The sequence below is a fragment of the Urocampus carinirostris genome, chromosome 14, assembly GCF_059441175.1.
Source record: "Urocampus carinirostris isolate Australia breed hairy pipefish chromosome 14, RoL_Ucar_1.0, whole genome shotgun sequence".
NCBI lineage: Eukaryota > Metazoa > Chordata > Actinopteri > Syngnathiformes > Syngnathidae > Urocampus > Urocampus carinirostris.
In genome coordinates, this window is record NC_142362.1 from 16,119,871 (window position 1) to 16,139,800 (window position 19,930).

Genomic DNA, 19,930 nt, shown 5'->3' on the forward strand with positions numbered 1-19,930 from the left:
AGCTTGATAGCCCTTATTTTAAAGCTAATGTCACTCTGCTAACGTGATTCAAAGCTAATGTATACCAATCTGCTTTTTTTAGCCAACTTCAAGCTATGTCAGTTATTCTTTAAGTGGGCCAATTTCTACTCAAAGGTAGCCAGTACAATACTATGTTTTGTGATGATTGTATTCGTTATACTTCAAGTTTCTTTATACATTATTATCGGTAGCTTGTTAGCCCTTATTTTTAATAACTTATATAAGCTAATGTCACTCTGCTAACGGGATTTGAAAGTAATGTATACTAACGAGCTGTTTCAGCTAACTTCAAGTTATGTCAGTTATTCTTTAAGTGAAACAATCTTTTCCCCAAAGGTAGGCATTACAATACTATGTTTTGTGATGATTGTTTTGGTTATACTACAAGTGTTTTTATACATCATTAGCAGTAGCTTGTTAGCCCTTTTTTATATTTTATACAAGCTAATGTGAGTCTGCAAATGGGACTTGAGGCTAATGTTTAGCAATGAGCTGTTCTGGTTAAATCAAGCGATGTCAGATGTACTTTAAGTGATAGAATTTCTAAACAAAGGGAATTTTACATTTTGTGGTGTTTTTTTGGGGTGCACTACATTGAAGTTTTTATTCTAAACCCTGCTAGCATGTTAGTCATCATTTTAATACCTTTGAAAATCTAATGTACTGTAAGTAGATTAGCCATAATAGGAAAAAACTAAAGATTTGGTCTCTTAGTTTTAGATCGAGTGTACTGTAGCTATAAATTATCTTCTATTATCATAAACGTGAGGCAAAAACATTTCAGCACGATTTTAAAAAATTCCAGAAGCTGAGTGAGGTGACATAATAATCAAAATAGGGCACTAGATATTGTACATTAATGAACTGTTGTAGTTATATATTTTTTTCAAATTTCTAAACTATTATATATTTTCTCGTCTCAATTATGTATTTACTATTTCCCAAAAAGTATGCAAAAGTCTTAATTTTGGTCAAAATAAGTAATAGTACAGGAGACCCCGGTATACGCTGTCCCCGCCTTACAATGATTTTACTTCACGGTGCGTAATAAAAGATTTTTTCATCCCTTCTTTATTACATTTTCCCCACTATACAACATCAACAACAAATTATTCCGTGTGCCAAAAATGTGTAAAATCTGATATTGGTCGATGTCATGTAAAATGCAGGTCAGTTATAGGTTTGCGTCACAACACCATAAAAACACAGATATACTATTGGCTGAACTACTTCCCACACTGCCTTTCTCTTTCTTCTGTCCAGAATCATATTTGCTTCTTAAAGACTTTGCAAGTTGACAATTTAGCACTGATTTTTTTTTGTACTATTTGTTATCGCTTTGGGTCCAAAGCTTGCAGTGATGCTAAAGCACAGGTGTCAAGCAGGTGGCCCGCGGGCCAGATCAGGCCCGCTGAGGGATTGAATACGGCCTGCGAGACAACGCTCAGAGAAGCGCAAGACAAAAACAAGCTGCAGGTTGAAATATGTCAACTTGATGTTGCCAAAGCCAGGTGCCTCTCACAAAGACACTGTACTTGTATTTATCTCTCTCTCTGTCTCTCTGTCTCTGTCTCTCTGTCTCTCTGTTTCTCTCTCTCTCTCTGTGTCTCTCTCTCTGTCTCTCAACCTCCCTTGCTCTAAACTTTTTTCTCTTTTCTCTTTCTCTCTTCATACCCATCGCGCTTTCTTTTCTCTCCTTCTGTCTTTCTATTTCTCTTTGGATTTCTTTCTTCCTCTCCCTTTCTTTTCCCCCTCCATCACAACTTTTTATCTTTTGTTTCTTACGCTCTCTCCCTCTCTCTTTTTCTTTCTTTGTCCCACCCTCTCTCCTTTTCCCTCCCTCTTTCTCTTATTTCTTTATCTCTTTTTCTTTCGCTTTAATCTACTAGTCCGGCCCCCGACAGAATGTTGGTTCTATCGTGTGGCCCCCGAGTTCAAATGAGTTTGACATCCCCTGTGCTAAAGGGAGATGGATTAACATGATAAACATGAAAAGGAGGTTGTGATTATCAAGAAATACGAAGAGGCCACATGAATCACAACCCTTGCTAAATTGCATCCATAACCAATCGACATCGGGATTATTATAAAAAAAATAAGGAGGAAATAAAACCAAGGAAGTTTTAAAATCATTTTAAATTTGATCTGCCGTGTCCTCTCACCTCGGCATCCACCCGCTACTCCTCTTGACCAGCTCATGTCTGGCACACCAAAGGTAGATCAAACTTTATTTTTCCTTTTCATGTTTATTTCACTAAAATATTATTTAATCCTTTGCACATTTATTACACATACAAAGTAGTTACTGCATATAACTTAAATACCCTAAATTCCGGACTATAAGCTGCTACTTTTTTCCCAAATGTTCAGCCCTGCGGCTTATTCAGTGAAGCGGCCAATTTATGTAATTTTTCTAACGGCCACCAGCGGCACTCGAATACAAAAGGTAAGATTAGGACCGGTGGAATTGTGCGCCGAGGTAGACTGCATCCTCTTAGTTTATGTTCGAATTGTCCGTATGGCAGGGGACAGAGGTTCATTCCAATTATGAGGAAGACGCCCTTACCTTAATGGCGACAGTTATGAGGGGAAAGACGAGGACGGTTTACCGTGAATTCCACAATTGCGGTATGTCTTTTTTTAACAGCTACCCTTTATGCGTTGCGAGCGTGTTAGGAGTAGCATGGTGGTACCTTTCACAGGCACAGTTTGGGATGAAAGTTATATTATTATTATTAAAGCTTTGAAAACTCTCTGGGTGTACCGTCTTTCTTTGTAAATATGTGCTACCATGTATAATATGTATTTGCAACTGTATATTTTTGTAATGTATTTATTTTAGAGACTTATTTGTGATATGTTTTCTACGAGCAAATCAAAAAGAAGGGGCGGAGCAAACGCGGGCTGACGGGAAGTCGGGTAAAGCTGAGTTAAATCTCTTTGTTGTTGCAGCGGACAATAGTGGATATATATTTTTCCCACCCTTAACTTTGGAAATATACATTTTTTTTGTTGCATTACTTTCAACGGGACCTGGACTTTAAAGGTTTGCATTAAATTCTAACTACCGGTATCATTTTCCGTTCATGTTGCCGATTGTGGTGGATGGATTGTGTACTATATCTGCAGTTACAATCGCGGCACTTGAAGTCAGGTTTGGGATACACTTGTGACTGTGTTACATGTTTAAATGTTGGCGCATGCGGCTTATATACAGGTGCGCTTTATAGTCCGGATTTTACGGTACATGTTTTTTCCATTGTTTTTTTTACCACTGGTTTCTATCCCCCGCTATACGTCTATCTCTTTACCCGACCTCAGAGGGGATTAACGTCATATCCTGGGGTTCTAATGTATTTAAAAGTGACAAAGTGTCAGCGGAACGAGATCATTTTATTTGAAAACACGATCGTACTGGTTTTTATTAACACTAATATCTAACTGGGTGGACTAGAGGCATGAATCAGAACTACTTAAGGAGCCATGATCTTCTCTAAAGAGATCCAAATTTCCACAAAAGGATGTAAAATTAGATCTAATTATAACCCATCCTTCCTCTCAGTGGATAAAATTAAGATTTGACTTGACTATGACGGATGGTAGGTGAGACTTCCCTCCCTTAGCAGCATGAAAAAGATTCATCCTCCTAATAGGTCGGACCGCTGTGATGTGTGAGGGAGCCCATCGCTCTATTAAATATGAATGCACTTCAGACTGCAGCGCTCTGCCGCTGAGAGCTTTTGCCTCAGCTTTAATAGTGTAATAGTATACTTCCACACTTTGCATCGCCGAGCCAGAAATCAATGGCAAACAAACCGGGTCAATCAAGTGCCCACAGCACCGGACTGCACACGTGTGACATAATCGCTGCTGGGAGGCTTGAAAATTTTTGACGTGCATTGCCGTTTTTCCCCGGGATACAGATGAAGTGGTCGGTTACAATGCCGTGAAAAAGTATTTGTCCCCTTCCTGAATGGTGTTTTTCCTGCATGTGTATAGATCACAAAGGTTTCAGATCATCAAACCAATTTTAATATCACACAGAGACAACCCAAGGAAGTAGAAAATGGTGTTTTGAAATGTTGATCCCATTTATTAAGGCACAAAAAAATCAAAACCTATCTGGCTCTATGTGAAAAAGTAATTGCCCCCTCTTGTTAAATCACAAAGTAACTGTAACTAACCACAGTTTTGGAAAAGCTGAGTTCAATTCCACAGGCCACACCCAAAATTGATTGCCACCACCAGTGTTGAATCAAGCAATCAATTCTATTTAATCTGTTAGACAGAGTGAAGTGAGCTACGCAATCTCAAGAATACAATTGACATGCCACAATTAAAAACATGTTTCAGAAGATTAAAATCTATTTGTCGGAAAAAGGCAACAAAGCCATTGCCAAATGGAGAAAACACGGAATAGTGGCAAACCTTCTTAGGGTTCGTCGACCAACTAAGATTTCTCCAATAGTGCGATGGCGTTTCATTCAGGAAGTGACATAAGAACCTTGAAAAATATCCAAGGAACTACAGGCCTCGCTGGCCTCAGTTAAGTTCAGTGTTCATGACTCCACTATAAGAAAGACACTGCCCAAAAATGACATCCATGGGAGAGTTCTCAGGCAAAAACCACTGCTGTCAGTAAAGAATACAAGGAGTCGTCTCACATTTGCCCAAAAGCATCTTGATTATCCTCAATACTTTTGAAGAAACTTGGTCTGGGACTGCTTTTCTGCCTTGGGACTAAGACAACTTGCTGTGGTTGACATAAAAATCAATTTTGGTGTTAATCAGAAGATCCTGAAGGAGAACGTGAGTTTGTGCCCTCAAACACAATCGTTCTTGGATCATACAGTGGGATAACGTTTCGAAAACACACCAGCAAGTCCACCTCTGAATGGTTCAATAAAACCAAAATGAAGGTTCTGGAGTGGTCAAGTCAAAATTCGGATTTAAATCCAAGTGAAATGCTGTAGCGTGACCTTAAACGGGCAGGTCATGCTAAAGAAAACCTAGATATGAAACAAATTTTCAAGATTTGTGGGTCATATTTCTTACAAAGCTTTGCGATAGAATCATTACCAATAGTCGCAAACATTTCATTTCTATTATCCCTGCCAAATTTGACTCATTTGATTCAGGGGGCAATTACTTTTTTACTTGGGGCCAGGTAGGTTTTGATTTATTTTTGTGCCTTAATAAATTGAATTAACATTTCAATACTGTATATTGTATTTCCTTGTGATGTCTCTGTGTGGTATTAAAATCAGTTTTAAAATCCAAAACTTTTTGTGAGAAATAAATATTAAAAAAAACTTGGAATTCTGTATGCTCATTCAAAAGGCATTCTGCGTTTAAATTTGTGTTTTGTCGACTAATACTTATGATAAATGAAATCAGAAGTTTTTATCTTATTCACTACCTAATATCCATTGAAACAGTTGTTCCCCAACCAATAGGGTGCTTAAAATCCTTGAAAATGCTTGAATTTTAATGGTATGTTTTTAAGGTTTCAAAAGTGCTTGAGTTTTGGGGGAAGTGTTTTGTATTTCTTGATGATCGCAAGCTTGGGGTTCATGGTTATCATGTTTTGCCTCTCCCTTAAGCATCAATGCAAGCTTTGGACCCATAGTGAATAGATAGAGGACAAAAACTACAGTGTTGTATTGCTGACTCGCAAAATCTTTATGAAGAATACACAATCTCAGTTATGATGCATGTGCCTTCTTTATATTTATTGATAATTGCTAGCCTGGTTTCCATGGTTTTCATGTTTTGCTTCTCTCTCTAGCATCATTGCAAGCCTGGAACCCATAGTGAATAAATTAATTAATTAATTCAGTTTCTGTGCCGCTTATCCTCATTAGGGTGGCTGGGGTGGTGGAGCCCACCCCAACTATCGGTAGGCGGTAGGCAGCGGACACCCTCAACTGGTTGCCATCCAGTCGCAGGGCACACAGAGACAGAAATGCACTTGCTCATTCACAACTAGGGAAAATTTGGACCGGCCAATTTACCTGACATGCAGGTTTTTGGAATGTGTGATGAAACTGAAGTCCTCGGGGGAAAGCCATGCAAACACGGGGAGAATATGCAAACTCCGCACAAGAAGGCTGGTAACTGGATTTGATACTATGACCTCAGAACAGTGCCGCAGATGCGTTATAGTTTCTATTGCTTTCTATTGTTTCTAACACAACATGAGATTCTGAACCAAGACTGATGCAAACCAATAGCAGACCAGTATTTAATATGACGTGGACCAATAGAAGGCAGGCAACTAGAAGACATAACTCGAAATACGTACAAACACTGCAAGGATTTAATCTAAGTTCTTGGGCATGCAAAAAAAAAAATGTTGATATCGTATAGTAGGAGAAATGTCGTAAAGAGCGGCCGAAAAAACATAATTCCTCATCATAAAATGAATATGTCCTAAGGTGAGTAGAGTGAATCTTAGGGATCTACTGTATTGACATATTTCAAATCAATTAAGGGTTGCTTGAATTTTATGGGAAGTTTCAATAAAATGTAGGTAAAAGTAAAAAGTCAAGTACAAATAGATACGATACTTTTGAGTGTTTTAGTTAGGTAAGAAATCAAATCAAAGCTGTATTGCATCTGTACGGATTGGACTGGTTAGCACAAATGTAAGCATGATTTCTAATACGTTTTATACAAAATATTTTATTTCACCCTTCTCACTGTGGACTCAGATCATTTTTCCAGTTTTTTTTCATCAACTTTTTTACTTATTATTTGATCACAATATTTTAGCCCAGAGTATAATCCGACACAGATTTTATCCAATACTAGCAGACATTATACATTGTTTTTTAACCTATGGTTTTAAACACTCTAAGTTTTTCATTTAAAATCATTTCTTGATATCGTGGGACAAAGTATCATCCAATATAAATTATCAATACAAATTATCATCTACTATGATACCTGTCATGATTACTGATGTGACTCAGCTGTGCCCGCTCTTTTGGCGCCAACTGCCGCGGGTGTTGATTGGCTCCTGTCAGTATTTGAACCCAGTCCTGTCTGTCCCCTGTTTTCAGTCCGTTTGCGAACCTCAGTGTATACTAGGCAGGCCTTTTTCGACCATGACTTCCATCTTTCCCGTTTTTGCTCCCGTCTGTCTCCGGTTACGATCCATTTTGATCCTGACCAAGTCTGCTCTCCCGTCCCGGCTTACGACCCGTTTCTGACCCCGACCACGTTTTTGCTCTCCTGTCCGGGCTATCGACCTGTTTTTCTGTCCTTGACACCGCCATCACTTGCTACGGAAGATCCACTTCCGTGTTCGGATCACAATCCGAGTACGAGAGCCACTTGCTTCCCGCACCTAGCGAACACCGGATCAAGGGCGCAGCCCTTCCTCTTTCCTTTGATAAAACTTGTGAGAAACGTAACGCAATTGGGTTCCGTTTCCGTTCTGGTCCTGACAATACCAGCACATATTATGTATGCTATTGTTTGTATGTTATTTTATTTTTTAATTTGCATCTTAATTGGGCACAACACAGGTCACATTTGGAAGATTCTGAGTACTCAAATTGATTTAGGTTGGAATTATCAACCTTTATTTCAGTTCAGAAATTTGCTTATCTGTGGCCAACGCTAGAAGTTAATGCTAATTTAACGGTCTTTATCTCATGAGTCTAGGATGCCACACCTAAACGAGAAACCGAATGGATAAACGAGAGTCTATTTAGCTGATTTTTGCTATTGAATATTGTTTTGGGGTCAATGTCGGAATTGTGACTGTTTGTATTGGGATAACACTAGTTCTAAGCACTTTTCATACTTTATCATTAAAACACTTGAAAAAAAATCGATTTAGTGATTCTCTCCAACAATTAGGATACGTGTATGGTATGGGATGGTACGGTACAGTACAGTATGGTTGAAAAAACTACTCCTGCATTGACTCAACGGACCAGGAAAAAAACCCAAAGTTGATAAAGGATTAACGAAGTTAACCTTGAGAGGAGTTTGACCCGATGAGGTTGACGTGTGTATCATCCGTCCGCTAGCAAGTCATTAAACGCCACTTGAGATATGCGCTGATGCTTTGAAGCTTCAAATAGACCCACTCTGCTTTATCGGCAACCTGTTGGGATCACCGACCTGACCGTGCATCACCGTACGTTCGAATTATATTGCATATACATGTATATAAATATAATTGCACTACATATACAGTATATTCATTGGCTAGCAAATTAACCCTTTAAATGGATGATAAGAGGTATTTTCGAATCGTAAAAACAGTGTCAGACACTGATGACTCTACTCTGTGTCAACACTGACAAATTATTGTTGACAAGGAACACAGACTTTTTAATAATGTACAATGTTATTAAAGTGTGCATATTACAGGTTCACAATTTATGGTGTGCATGTGTGTGGTCCTCACTAGCGAGACATTTAAGCACACAACCAGTAAAACAGGGGTTTTAATAGAGACTTGTATCTGTTTCTGTTTTGTCCAATACCAGTGTCTGAAATAACGTCTGCCCGGACGCCCGGGGCGTGCATCTTTTACGTCGGGCTTACAACTTACAAAACGTCTCCGCCCAGGTGGCCGACAACATTTTCAAGAAAAGTAAAAAAAAAGAAAAACGCGAAAGATTTTTTTCAAATCAAATATTTGCTTTATTCCGATTTCGCAATCTTCGCTCTGATTGTAAATTTCGGAATTTCGGTTTGTTTGGCAATTTGCATACTCGACAGCCAATCAGAAGCCTGCATCGAATAAGTTTGTGCTTCCGGACTTTCCCGAGCGTTATAATGCCGTGCATTTGCATATCAATTTACAAACGTAGATGCACAGAGAACACAAGAAAAATTGATAAGTGGTTAGGAATCAACCCAAAACCTATGCCTCAGAAGACATATTCAAAAGAAGCTGCCAAAATGTATGACGCTACAAAGCGTGAACGTACATTAAAAGCATCGTGTAAAGATGAGTTCACGTGACTTGAAGCAGACCACGCAAAGCAAACATTGCATGAATGAAGATGAGTAAACACAGGTACATACTGATGGCAGATGGAAAACAGCGATGTCATATCCATGCAATAAATGTTATAAGTATATTTATAATGAACTTAATTTTAAAGTGTTGTTCTGTTATATATTCTGATTATCAATCCATAATACTTTGCAACAATGTTTTTTTTTTTTTTGTGTGATGAGTCGTCTTATTGTGTTTCAAGTTGTGAAAAATGGGGCAGGCAACTTTATGGCTGGGCAAGCAACTTTTCAGAGTGGTCTGCCCTGGTGTCCAGGAACTATTTGTCATGAGTTTCAGACACTGTCAATACTAGTGCTACTTTTTTCCTACTGGTACAACCTGCAATTGGAAAATACTGGCATGGAGGTAAAACTAAAGTCATCAATACAACCTGAAATTGAGAGGCAAAAGACTACAATTTTAGAAAGATAATCTTAACTTGAATGAACCAAATAAGAATCTTTTGGGTTTTAACCTGTGTTGTGCCTTATTTGGATTAAAAACAAACTATAACACTATAAAGAAAAGCATGTATAATAATTTCTGATGTTACTAGTTTGTATTACATTGGGATCGGACATTACACTAGATTTTGGTATTGTTTTGGAATATAAGGTACAAATGTTTTTTAGGACATTTGTGAATCCTAACACTTGGGTACGTGCTCAATTAACACAGTTTTTTTTTTTCAGATCAATAACTATATCGATACTCAAATCTTAAGTAGTGATTGATACCCAATCCATACACTGATAGGATTAATAAATACAATTCCCTTCCTTCTGAAAAAAAAACACAGAAGGAAAAACATATTTTTTATGAAATATCTATTTTCATATGTATTTTTTTGTATTTTCAATCAAAGAGATAGCATTGAAAGGTAAACACTTGGGACCACAAATTTATCCCGGTTTGTGAAAACATGTAAATGTTTAAAACGGCATTGTGCTGTAATGATTATATTACTGCATTTGGGAGCCAACCACATACTATGTACATTTTTATTTACACTTTTAAGTTCACGTCCAAATAATGTACACTGACCTAAATTGTGTCTCAAAAGAAAACACATGCCACATGGGTTAGTATCACATCAATCCATCCATTATCTGCACCGCTTATCCTCAGAAGGGTCGCGGGGGTGCTGGAGCCCATCCCAGCTATCTTCAGGCAGTGGGCAGGGGAGACCCTTAACTGGTAGCCAGCCAATCGCAGGGCACACAGAGACAGACAGTTCACTCACTCATTCACACCTAGGGACAATTTGGCCAATTAACCTGACATGCATAGTTTTGGAATGTGGGAGGAAACCGGAGTGCCCGGAGGAAACCCATGCAAGCTCGGGGAGAACATGCAAACCCCGCACAGGAAGGCTGGTAGCTGAATTTGATCGAATCACCTCTGAACTGTGCCACAAACGCGCTTACCACTCAGCCGCCGTGCCGCCTTAATATCACATTTACTTTGTAAATAAAAATCTTTTTTTCGAGATTCTGATTGATAAAAGGCTGCTGGAAGGAAGCTGATACAATCGCAAGTATCCGTACCTTAAAACAGACACCGATACCTGGCATCGGTCCTCTTCCATCCCGACATCTGTCCGTCTGTCTGTCTGTCTGTCTGTCTGTCTGTCTGTCTATTTACCTTGGTCATATCCCTCAAGAGGGGTTACCAACAGCAAGATGAACACATAAAATAACAAATAAAATAAAATAAAAAGAAAATAAAAAGGGAAAAAATAGCAAAAAACACACACAAAATGTTTTGGACCATAGCCAAACACCCAAACAAGTTAGGCACCTCGTCACCTAAGTCGGTCATGCTTTCGTCCCTCCAGATGAAACAGGACACAACAAAAGGGTCATGGTGACACAACACACTCTTCTGTTCAACAGCAGGGCCCGACAGCTTTCACTGGTTTACCCCTGCCGCATCATAGAGGTGCCCTGCCCATCCCTTAGAATGCGTTCAAACATCCCACTATCCTTTTACAACACTTCTCCACTCATTCCTATCAGAAATAAGAGCTCTGATATCGCATACCGATACCATTAGTACATACAATTCCCTTCCTTTCACAAAAGAATGACTGACATATTTAAAGAGATCTTTAAACCGCAACATCAAAATTTTCTTCATTTTATTTCAGTATTATGATTGTTAAATGGCCATTGGAAGGAATTTAATATATAAGTATACTATCGTGAGTACCGATACCTCAAAAATGGCACCAATACATGGTATTGGTCCTCACTTATCCCTACTTTTTTTAAGTTAATCTAACACTGGCAATAGCAAAACAATCTGACCAATATTGATAACATCACTCAAATGTTGGATATTGAGATCACATAGCATCAGTACAGAACATTCCCTTATTTCTCTATATATATTTTTCAAATCCCTGTGACTGACTGAAAACCAAACCAGGATGTTCTGTGCCCAGTGCTTGATGAGCTGCAGCCCCCTTGTCAGGACAAGTATATGGAAAATGGTTGAATGAAGTCTCATCTCATCTCATTAGCTGCACCGCTTATCCTCAGTAGGGTTGCGGGGGTGCTGGAGCCCATCCCAGCAATCATCGGGCAGTGGGCAGGGGACACCCTGAACTGGTTGCCAGCCAATCGCAGGGCACACTCGCTCATTCACACCTAGGGACAATTTGGACCGGCCAATCCACCTGAAATGCATGTCTTTGGAATGTGGGAGGAAACCGGAGTTCCCGGAGGAAACCCACGCAAGCACAGGGAGAACATACAAACTCCGCACAGGAAGTCCTGTAGCTGGATTTGAACCCACACAGGAGGTTCCCAAGACCTTAGAACTGTGTCTGCACACGCACTAACCACTGCGCCGCCGTGCTGCGGTTGAATAAAGTTATATATTTGATTCCAACATACTTTTTTCCCTGAATATCATTTTATGGCATTTCCCAAAACATTTCCCATCCCATTCATCCATTTCATTTAAGAATTTTGATCCCTAAATGGCCACTGGAAGGCAGCTTAAACTATCACAAGTTTCAATACCTTGTATCAGTCCTCACCCATCCCTGCTTCGCCTGAGTTAATCCAACACTGTCAATTTTGCTGCATTGCATATATTCCGGCGACTTTTCCGGTGATGTTTCTGTAGACATTCATCCACTAAACTATAAAACAATGCGCTTTTTATGACCAGGCCCGTCCAAGGGTGATCTCTGTATTGAATCTGCAAGCTCCTTTGGGACTTCTCTTAAGTGCTTGGGCTTGGTCGCAGACGACGCGGCAAGTTTAGGGCGTTGGCGACGGCGAGCCGCCTTTTTCTCCTACGCTTGGCCCTTCAACCGGCAAAGGTGTGCTCGCCCCCGGCAAAAACACAAATGTCTACGCTCTGGCAAGAAAGCAAACAGGAGGGCTGTAATTGATGGCAATCTAATAAGGCTGTTGACAGCCACGCAAACAGGAAGCGCTGGACAGCCTCACTCTGGCCTTACAACTGCTGCCATGCCCATTAACAACTCAGAATTCCTAGCTGAGGAACTCCTATCTCATGTTCATATATATATATATATATATATATATATATATTACAGTTATTTGTAGCCCTTAAGATTTATTTAATTTACAATTCACTGCACACATGTAATGGAATTGAAATATCATAATTAAATAGAACACAACCTATGTAACTTTAAAAAATAGCTTAGGATGGATGGATGAATGCATGGATTGATGGATGGATGGATTTATGGATGGATAGAACCTATAGATAGCTACACAGTGCCTATATATCAAAAGATAAATCGATAGACCCTATGGATGGATGGATGGATGGATGGATGAATGGATGGATAGAACGGATAATTAAAACCTAGGTAGGTAGATACAACCTATAGTTGGAACCTATAGATAGATAAATCGATAGAACCAATGGATGGATGGATAGATAGATGGATAGGACCGATAGAGAGGACCTTGAGATAAATAGATAGAACCAATAGATAGAACTTACATCGCTAGATAGAACCTATAGATAGATAGATTGATAGAACCTAATGGATGGATGGATGGAAAGATAGTACAGATAGAAAGAACCTAGAGATAAATAGATCCAACCAATAAATAGACTCTAGTTCGATAGATAGAACCTAAAAGTAGTACCTACAGATAGTCTCAATATAAATAATGGATGGATGGATGGATGGATGGATGGATGGATGGATGGATGGATGGATGGATGGATAGACAGATAGATAGATAGATAGATAGATAGATAGATAGATAGATAGATAGATAGATAGATAGATAGATAGATAGATAGATAGATAGATAGATAGATAGATAGATAGATAGAACATTTCGATGAGGTGTGGTTGAATAGAAAGACATGAATTAGAAAAAGATGATGAAATATAATAATAACAACTCACCAAGTCATAATAAAAATAGAATTTAAAGAAAATAGATGAGTAGAAAAAATAGGACTACTTACCATTGATTTCCCTTCATGTGATTCCAGAAAATCTCCAATTTAGAACTTCAGAGAACCACACAAAAATAAAAGAGGGGGAAAAATATTTTAGAAGAAATAAATCCGTGTTGGTGGTATGTAGCACGCTTGCTTACAATGATTTCTAAGAGGAACAAGCCTATTAAAAAAAGAGTGAGAGAGAGAGAGAGAGAGAGAGAGAGAGAGAGAGAGAGAGAGAGAGAGAGAAGCTCTCTTCCGCCCTCCGCTATGTCAGACCATTTAGATAATTTTCCTGAAAACTAAAACAGAAAAGAAGCTCCCCACTTTAAACTACATTAGATACATTTCAAGTGATATTTACACCATATGAAAACCAAACGTAGGCATGATTTAAAAAAAGTCCCATTTTGATGCTGTTATTCAAAGATCAGAAAGTCATGCATTAGTGGGATTCGTTTGACTTGATTTGAAAACAGTTGGACCGAATAAAAAGTAAAAAGTCCAGTAAACCTGCCCGAAAAGTTAGACATTTGTTGCACATTGGGTGCGTCTAGAACAGGGAGGGGCTTTTTCTCGGCACCTTATCGTTGTTTTTGTCGTCATCTAGTGGTGAAAGCTCGTGGTACACCTTCAGGCCTTTTGAGGAGCGGCTTCTGAAACAACATACAGGGGTCTCCAACGTGGTACCCGCGTTGAGGTGCCTGCGGACCTGTTCTAAAAATAGCTCACCAGTACAAGGTCATTGTGATTTTCTGGTAAAATGATTTTTATAATTGGTTGACTGAGACTAATCAATTTAAATACTGTAATTAGCCTGGTAATAAATAGTAACAACATAGTAATAACATAAGTAAATAGAAAACAAAAAAATATATTCAAGTATTGATAATTATTTTTAAGCAATTAATCAAAGAATAGAATGACAATCTATTCATGTATCAAACTAATATTCATCTTTTTATATTTTTATTTGACAGGAAATACAAAAAAACTCATTTCTAATTTCTGGGTTATATTATGTGAATGAGCAAGAACGTGCAGGGATTTTTTTAAGATAGCTCCCTTTTTAGCTTTCTAGCTAACTATCTAGCTAGCAATTTACATTTTTTTTCTCCCCATGCTATCTAGCTAACATTTGATCGTTTATGCTAGTTAACAAGCTAAATGTTGGCCGCCTTTCTAGCTAACTAGCTAGCTTTTTATCCGTCTATTTTATTGGCTTTTTACTCTTTTAGATAGCTAAATAGCTCCCTTTTTGTTTTTGACCTGTTTACCTTTCTAGCTAACAATAAAGCTATGCTTTTAGCCAACCAAACTGGGTGCCATTTGTGCTACATGGTAACAAAAAGTAGCTCTTCTAAAAATATAAAGTGTTTTTGTTTGCAGAATATTAACCCCTGTCACGCATTACTCTCATAAACCGACATAAATGAATGAATAAAAATAATGGTGTTGGAATAAATTAGGTTGAAACAGGTTTCACTTGTGTAGTAAAATAAAGAAACACATACTTAAATAAATAAACAAACAAAAAGAGAAGGAGGTGCCACATCTACGTAAGCCAAATAATAAGCTATGTCTAATTTCAGTCTCATTAACCTACATAAATAAATGAATAACATTATCTCATAGGTAATTCATTATTTTTAAAAATGCTCTTCTTTAAAGGTAAAATGAAATAAATAGAAATAAAAATAAAAACAAAAAAGGAGTTCCTCCAAAATGAGATGTCACTTCATCGTTAGACGAATATCAATCTCTTTCTTACATCAAACTCATGAACCATCATAAATAAATACATAGAATACCTTTAGAGGTAATTCGTTGTAAAATATTCCTAGAAAAAATTACAGAAAGAAATAGAAAATAAAATTATAAAAAACAAATAAGTGTCACGGTTGCCATGGCGCCCAATGGGCCCTGCCCATGTGGCGCCAGCTGCGGCTCATTGACAGATTGTCTTTCCGTCTATTTAAGCTCAGTGCTCTCATTTCTTCCTTGGTCAGTCTGTCAACGAACCTCTGCTCCGCAAGACGTGGGTTCTGACTCTGTCCTGTTCCCTGTTGATATTTCCTGTACGGTATTGTTCCCGTTTATTTTGTCCTGTTTAATATCGGTTTTCGGTTTAGTTCCCGTCTATTTTTGTCCTGTTTATTATTCTCTCCAGTTTTCGTTCCTGTCTAGTTTATCCTGTTTAATTTCGATATCCTGTTTCAATATCAATCATGTCTGTCCCGTCTTGTACAGTATCGACCCCATTATATCTGCTCTGGCAATTGGTGTCGATCTCGTCGTCTCTGGATTCCTGTCTTTCCACGCCAGACCGCTGCCTAACGTGCATGACTCCCCATTTCCCGTAAAATACATTGCTTGTGTGGGAACGTCACGCGTTTGGGTCCTGATCCTGTTTTTGGATCATGATAATAAGAACATCTTCATAATTGAAATTTAGCATCTACGTTACCCAAATATAAATCTCTGTCTAATTATACCTTCATAAACCTAAATAAATACAGTAAAGAAAATAAGTATTTGAACACCCTGCTATTTTGCTATTCCTCCCCCTTTGAAATCATGGAGGAGTCTGAAATTTTCGTTGGTGCATGTCCACTATGAAACAGATAAACTAAAAAGAAAAATCAGGAAATCACAACAGTTGTGTCGAAGAAGAATTTCATTTGCAAAAGTATTTGATTACAGAAGAAGTATTTTATGTTGTTTTCATATTGTACTGTTTACTCTATTTCCACTTGACTTCTTTTACCTGATTTTGTAAAAAATTGGAGATTTTTCAGTTGTTGTGTCGACTTGTTAGAGTTATAAGTGGAATATCCCGGTTGTGCAACATGGCGGTTGTGTTTAGTTTTGACTTCAGATGTGAATCCTTTCATATTGAAGTGAAACACTATATTTAGGAGTCATCATCAAGTCAAATGTATTTGTATAGCCCTTAATCACAAGAAGTCCCTACAGACTCCTGAGCCCCGGCAGCAGGACTCAAAGGAGGAAGACTGGCTTCATCCCCAGGGCTGTTCAGCACCTGAAGTCACAGCCCACCGCCCCCTAGTTTTCTGCCCCTGCATCATTCACGACAGTGCACTAACTCACTTATATTGGTACCTTTTATGCATTGTATTCACTTTAAACATTTTATGGAGTCTTATTTATTGTATGGACTTCAGCACTTCAGCACTTTACAGTTGAACATTGGATTATTGTATGTATGAGGGTGGGTGTTGTATGCTACTCTGTGTGCCTTTTAATTGCCCCTTGGGGACCAATATAGTGTCTTGATTGATTGATTGATCGATTGATTGATTGATTGATTGATTGATTGATTGATTGATTGAATACTAGTCTTCTGAACAAACATTCCCTGGCGGGTTGAATTTGTTGTATAAGTAAAAGCATGATACAGCGGTACCTCGGTCCTCAACCGTAATGCATTCCTGGTTGTTGGTTGAGTACCAATTTGGTTGAGTACTGAATTTTTTTTCTAATAGGAAACAATGATTGTATTTTAATCTGTTCCACCCATAAAAGAAATACCTAAACTATTAAGAAAATGTGTATCTAAGCAAAATTTAAGACCACATATGTGTACATAATATATAATGGACATAAAAAATAAGAAATATAAATTATTAAAATGACGTACTCCTTCACTCCGGATAGAGGTGGCGCTAAGGCTACGCTAACTCATGTCGCCGAGAGCATCTCTGCTCCACTCGTTCCACTCCAAATCTCATTCGATTCGACTATTTTCGGCTATTTTGACTCTGCTATTTTCGGCTGGGCACCAAATTCCGTGTCTAGCGTCAAAACATTTTTGGCGCACATTTTTTGGTCAAACACCAATTTGATTGAGCATTGAGGCGGTTGAGGACTGGGGTACCACTGTACTTGTTTTGGCATTACACATTGTTTTAGGTACATCAAACAAAAGTGCACATGCTTGGTCATAGTTTGTGTTTGCATTGACATCCCTGGATCTCATAGTACAAAAGACCACTTGTGAAAAAACAAACAAAAACAATAGTCAAGTCATGTTTATTTGTATAGCCACCACAGACTATTACACCATCCCCTGATCTAAAACCTACATGAGGGCAAGGAAAAACTCGAAAACCTCAACATGAGGAAAATGGAGAAGCCTTGAGAAGGGACCGCAGATGAGGTAATCCCCTTTCCATAATGATCAGGCTGCAACGGATGTTACAATAACAATACACAGATATTATCAACATGAAATATAGGTCATTCATAAGCTTTAGAATAGAAGTGTGTTTTAAGCCTAGATTTTAACAGTTCCACTGAAGTTGCAGGTCGAATCTCAGTGGGCAGATAATTCCACAGCATCAGGGCCCAAATGGAGAACGTTCTAGAACCTGCGGATCTCTTCTTGGCTCTTGGGATCCCTAGTAAACCAGCATTTTCAGAGCGAAGGCTCAGGACCGGAACATAGAGGGGAATTCCGCTATTTGTTGAGAAAAATGGTCTCTTAATTCCCCAAAAATTGTAATGAGTAATACGTTTTCTAGTAATTTCTTGCCAACTGGAGTGCAACCGTGATCTTGTGGTAAAAGTACAATTATAATAAAGGGGATTCTTTTGATAAGTAGGGAAATGTAAATATATTTGGAAGGTATAATAAAAAGGAGCCCCTCGAAAACAAAATGCTGCATCCCAAGGGATTATCCTAAAAAAAAAAAAAAAGTAAACATACTCAATGACGTTTGCATTTTCGGATTTTAAAAAGTAGTTTACTTATGGGCCGTTGAAATTTAAATTCTGTGACTATTTCAATTGCCGCTAGAGGTCACCCTTGTACCTTGTGTATATTTATACACATATTCTTACTGGCAGTTATTGTTCATGTTATGATTTTATTATTGATGGACTGTTCATAATTCATAGCTTTGACATTCCACCCATCTTCTATCAAAATATCACGTAACATGCATATTATTGTAAAAAGAAACATAACATGATTCAACTATTGTGATTTTTCCTGTCAGCCCTTTATTTCTTTGTGTTTTCTCTTAAAATTGTTGATTTTGAATTCATTGTAACCTTGTATTCTATGCCCCGTGGATCCCTTCGCTGCCTATTTCGTAGGGACACCAATTCCTGTGGTGTGTTTTGGGCAAGTGCGGCCTGGCAGCGCCCATCTCTCTCCTGGCCGTTATATTTTTTGGGTAGGGGTTTGCTTACCCACATGACACAGATAGTACTGGTTTCCATGGTTACAGGATGCAGGAAAAGCCTCCTGATCTCACCACCTTCATCATCTAGTTGTTTTTTGGTGTAAAGTGTCATTCCGCTCTTCAGAGGTGAGTCTGATTTTGGCATTGGCGGACAGCGCCGTGTGAGTGACAAAACTGATAGGAGACCCTGAATCACTGGGGAAAAACGTTTTTGTTGCAAAATTACAGGTAGGGCCGTTTTGTTTATATTCACATCGTATAATATGCATTGCATCACTTGTGGCTTTCATATTTTTCTTGAAAGATGAACTATTTTATCAAAGGTTCAAAGCACGGTTTGTACAGGTGCTTGAAATCCTTGAAAATGCTTACATTTTAATGTTGGGTTTTTAAAGATTGAAAGTTTTTGAATTTTGGGTGAAGTGCTTGTAAATGCTTGAAATTGTTGCCATGTTTTTTTAACAAGTCTGCTTAAAAATAACACCGACCCTGCTTTCTGTTTTTTTTTTCGGTTTGCCATTACATTTCTTCTTTCGTGACTAACTGCAGCTGTTTTTAGTTTAAACGGCATTGTCCGATAAAACTGCATCGCCCCCTATTGGTCGCGCCTAAGAGGACAGGTGCATGCTACACCTAAACAAGGCACTGTGGAACTTGTATTAGTGATATTGTGTGAGGACTTTTTTTTCTTCTTTTTCATTTCCTTTTTTCCCCAAGCGTTTTTCTTATTTGTTTTAGCATTTTTCCTCTTTTTGTTATTTTTTTCCTTAATTTTCCTTCCTTTTTTCATCTTCCTTCTATTCTTTTGATTCTTCTTTTATTATTGTTTCTTATTTTTTTCTCTCTTTTTGCCTTTATTTCTTTTTCCGTTGTTGTTTCTTTTTTAAGTTGTGTCTTTTTTTCTTTTTTAGCTTCATTTGTCTCTAAAATGTAATTTTGTGCATAATGTTACACAATATTTTTTTGATATATGGACAAAAGTAACAAAAACAATGTCAAGACGCTTTTGGGAGCCAAAAGAGCTGGCTTTTTTTAGTAAGACGAGCCAAAAAGACGCTTCTCTGAAAAAAGACGGAATTCCCATCTCTACGAGCTTATTTGAGTGAGAGGAGCTACCTGTTAAAGTCAGTTAACTACTAAATTCTGCTAACACGTAGCACAACACACACACAGATAACAGGCAAAAAGTGCAAGATGAGTGAAATAAATGATAAAAGTCATTCTT

At 38.2% G+C, this 19,930-nt stretch overlaps 1 protein-coding gene across 1 annotated transcript in view; it reads right to left on the reverse strand.

The window, feature by feature from the left end:
• scn1laa (sodium channel, voltage-gated, type I-like, alpha) overlaps positions 1 to 13,569 on the reverse strand; it is a 55,181-nt gene extending 41,612 nt beyond the window's left edge. The window contains exon 1 of the mRNA XM_088352691.1: positions 13,520 to 13,569. The gene's annotated coding sequence lies outside the window, so the exon portion shown is untranslated. The remainder of the gene's footprint in view (positions 1 to 13,519) is intronic.
• Between the last annotated feature and the right edge of the window lie 6,361 nt (positions 13,570 to 19,930).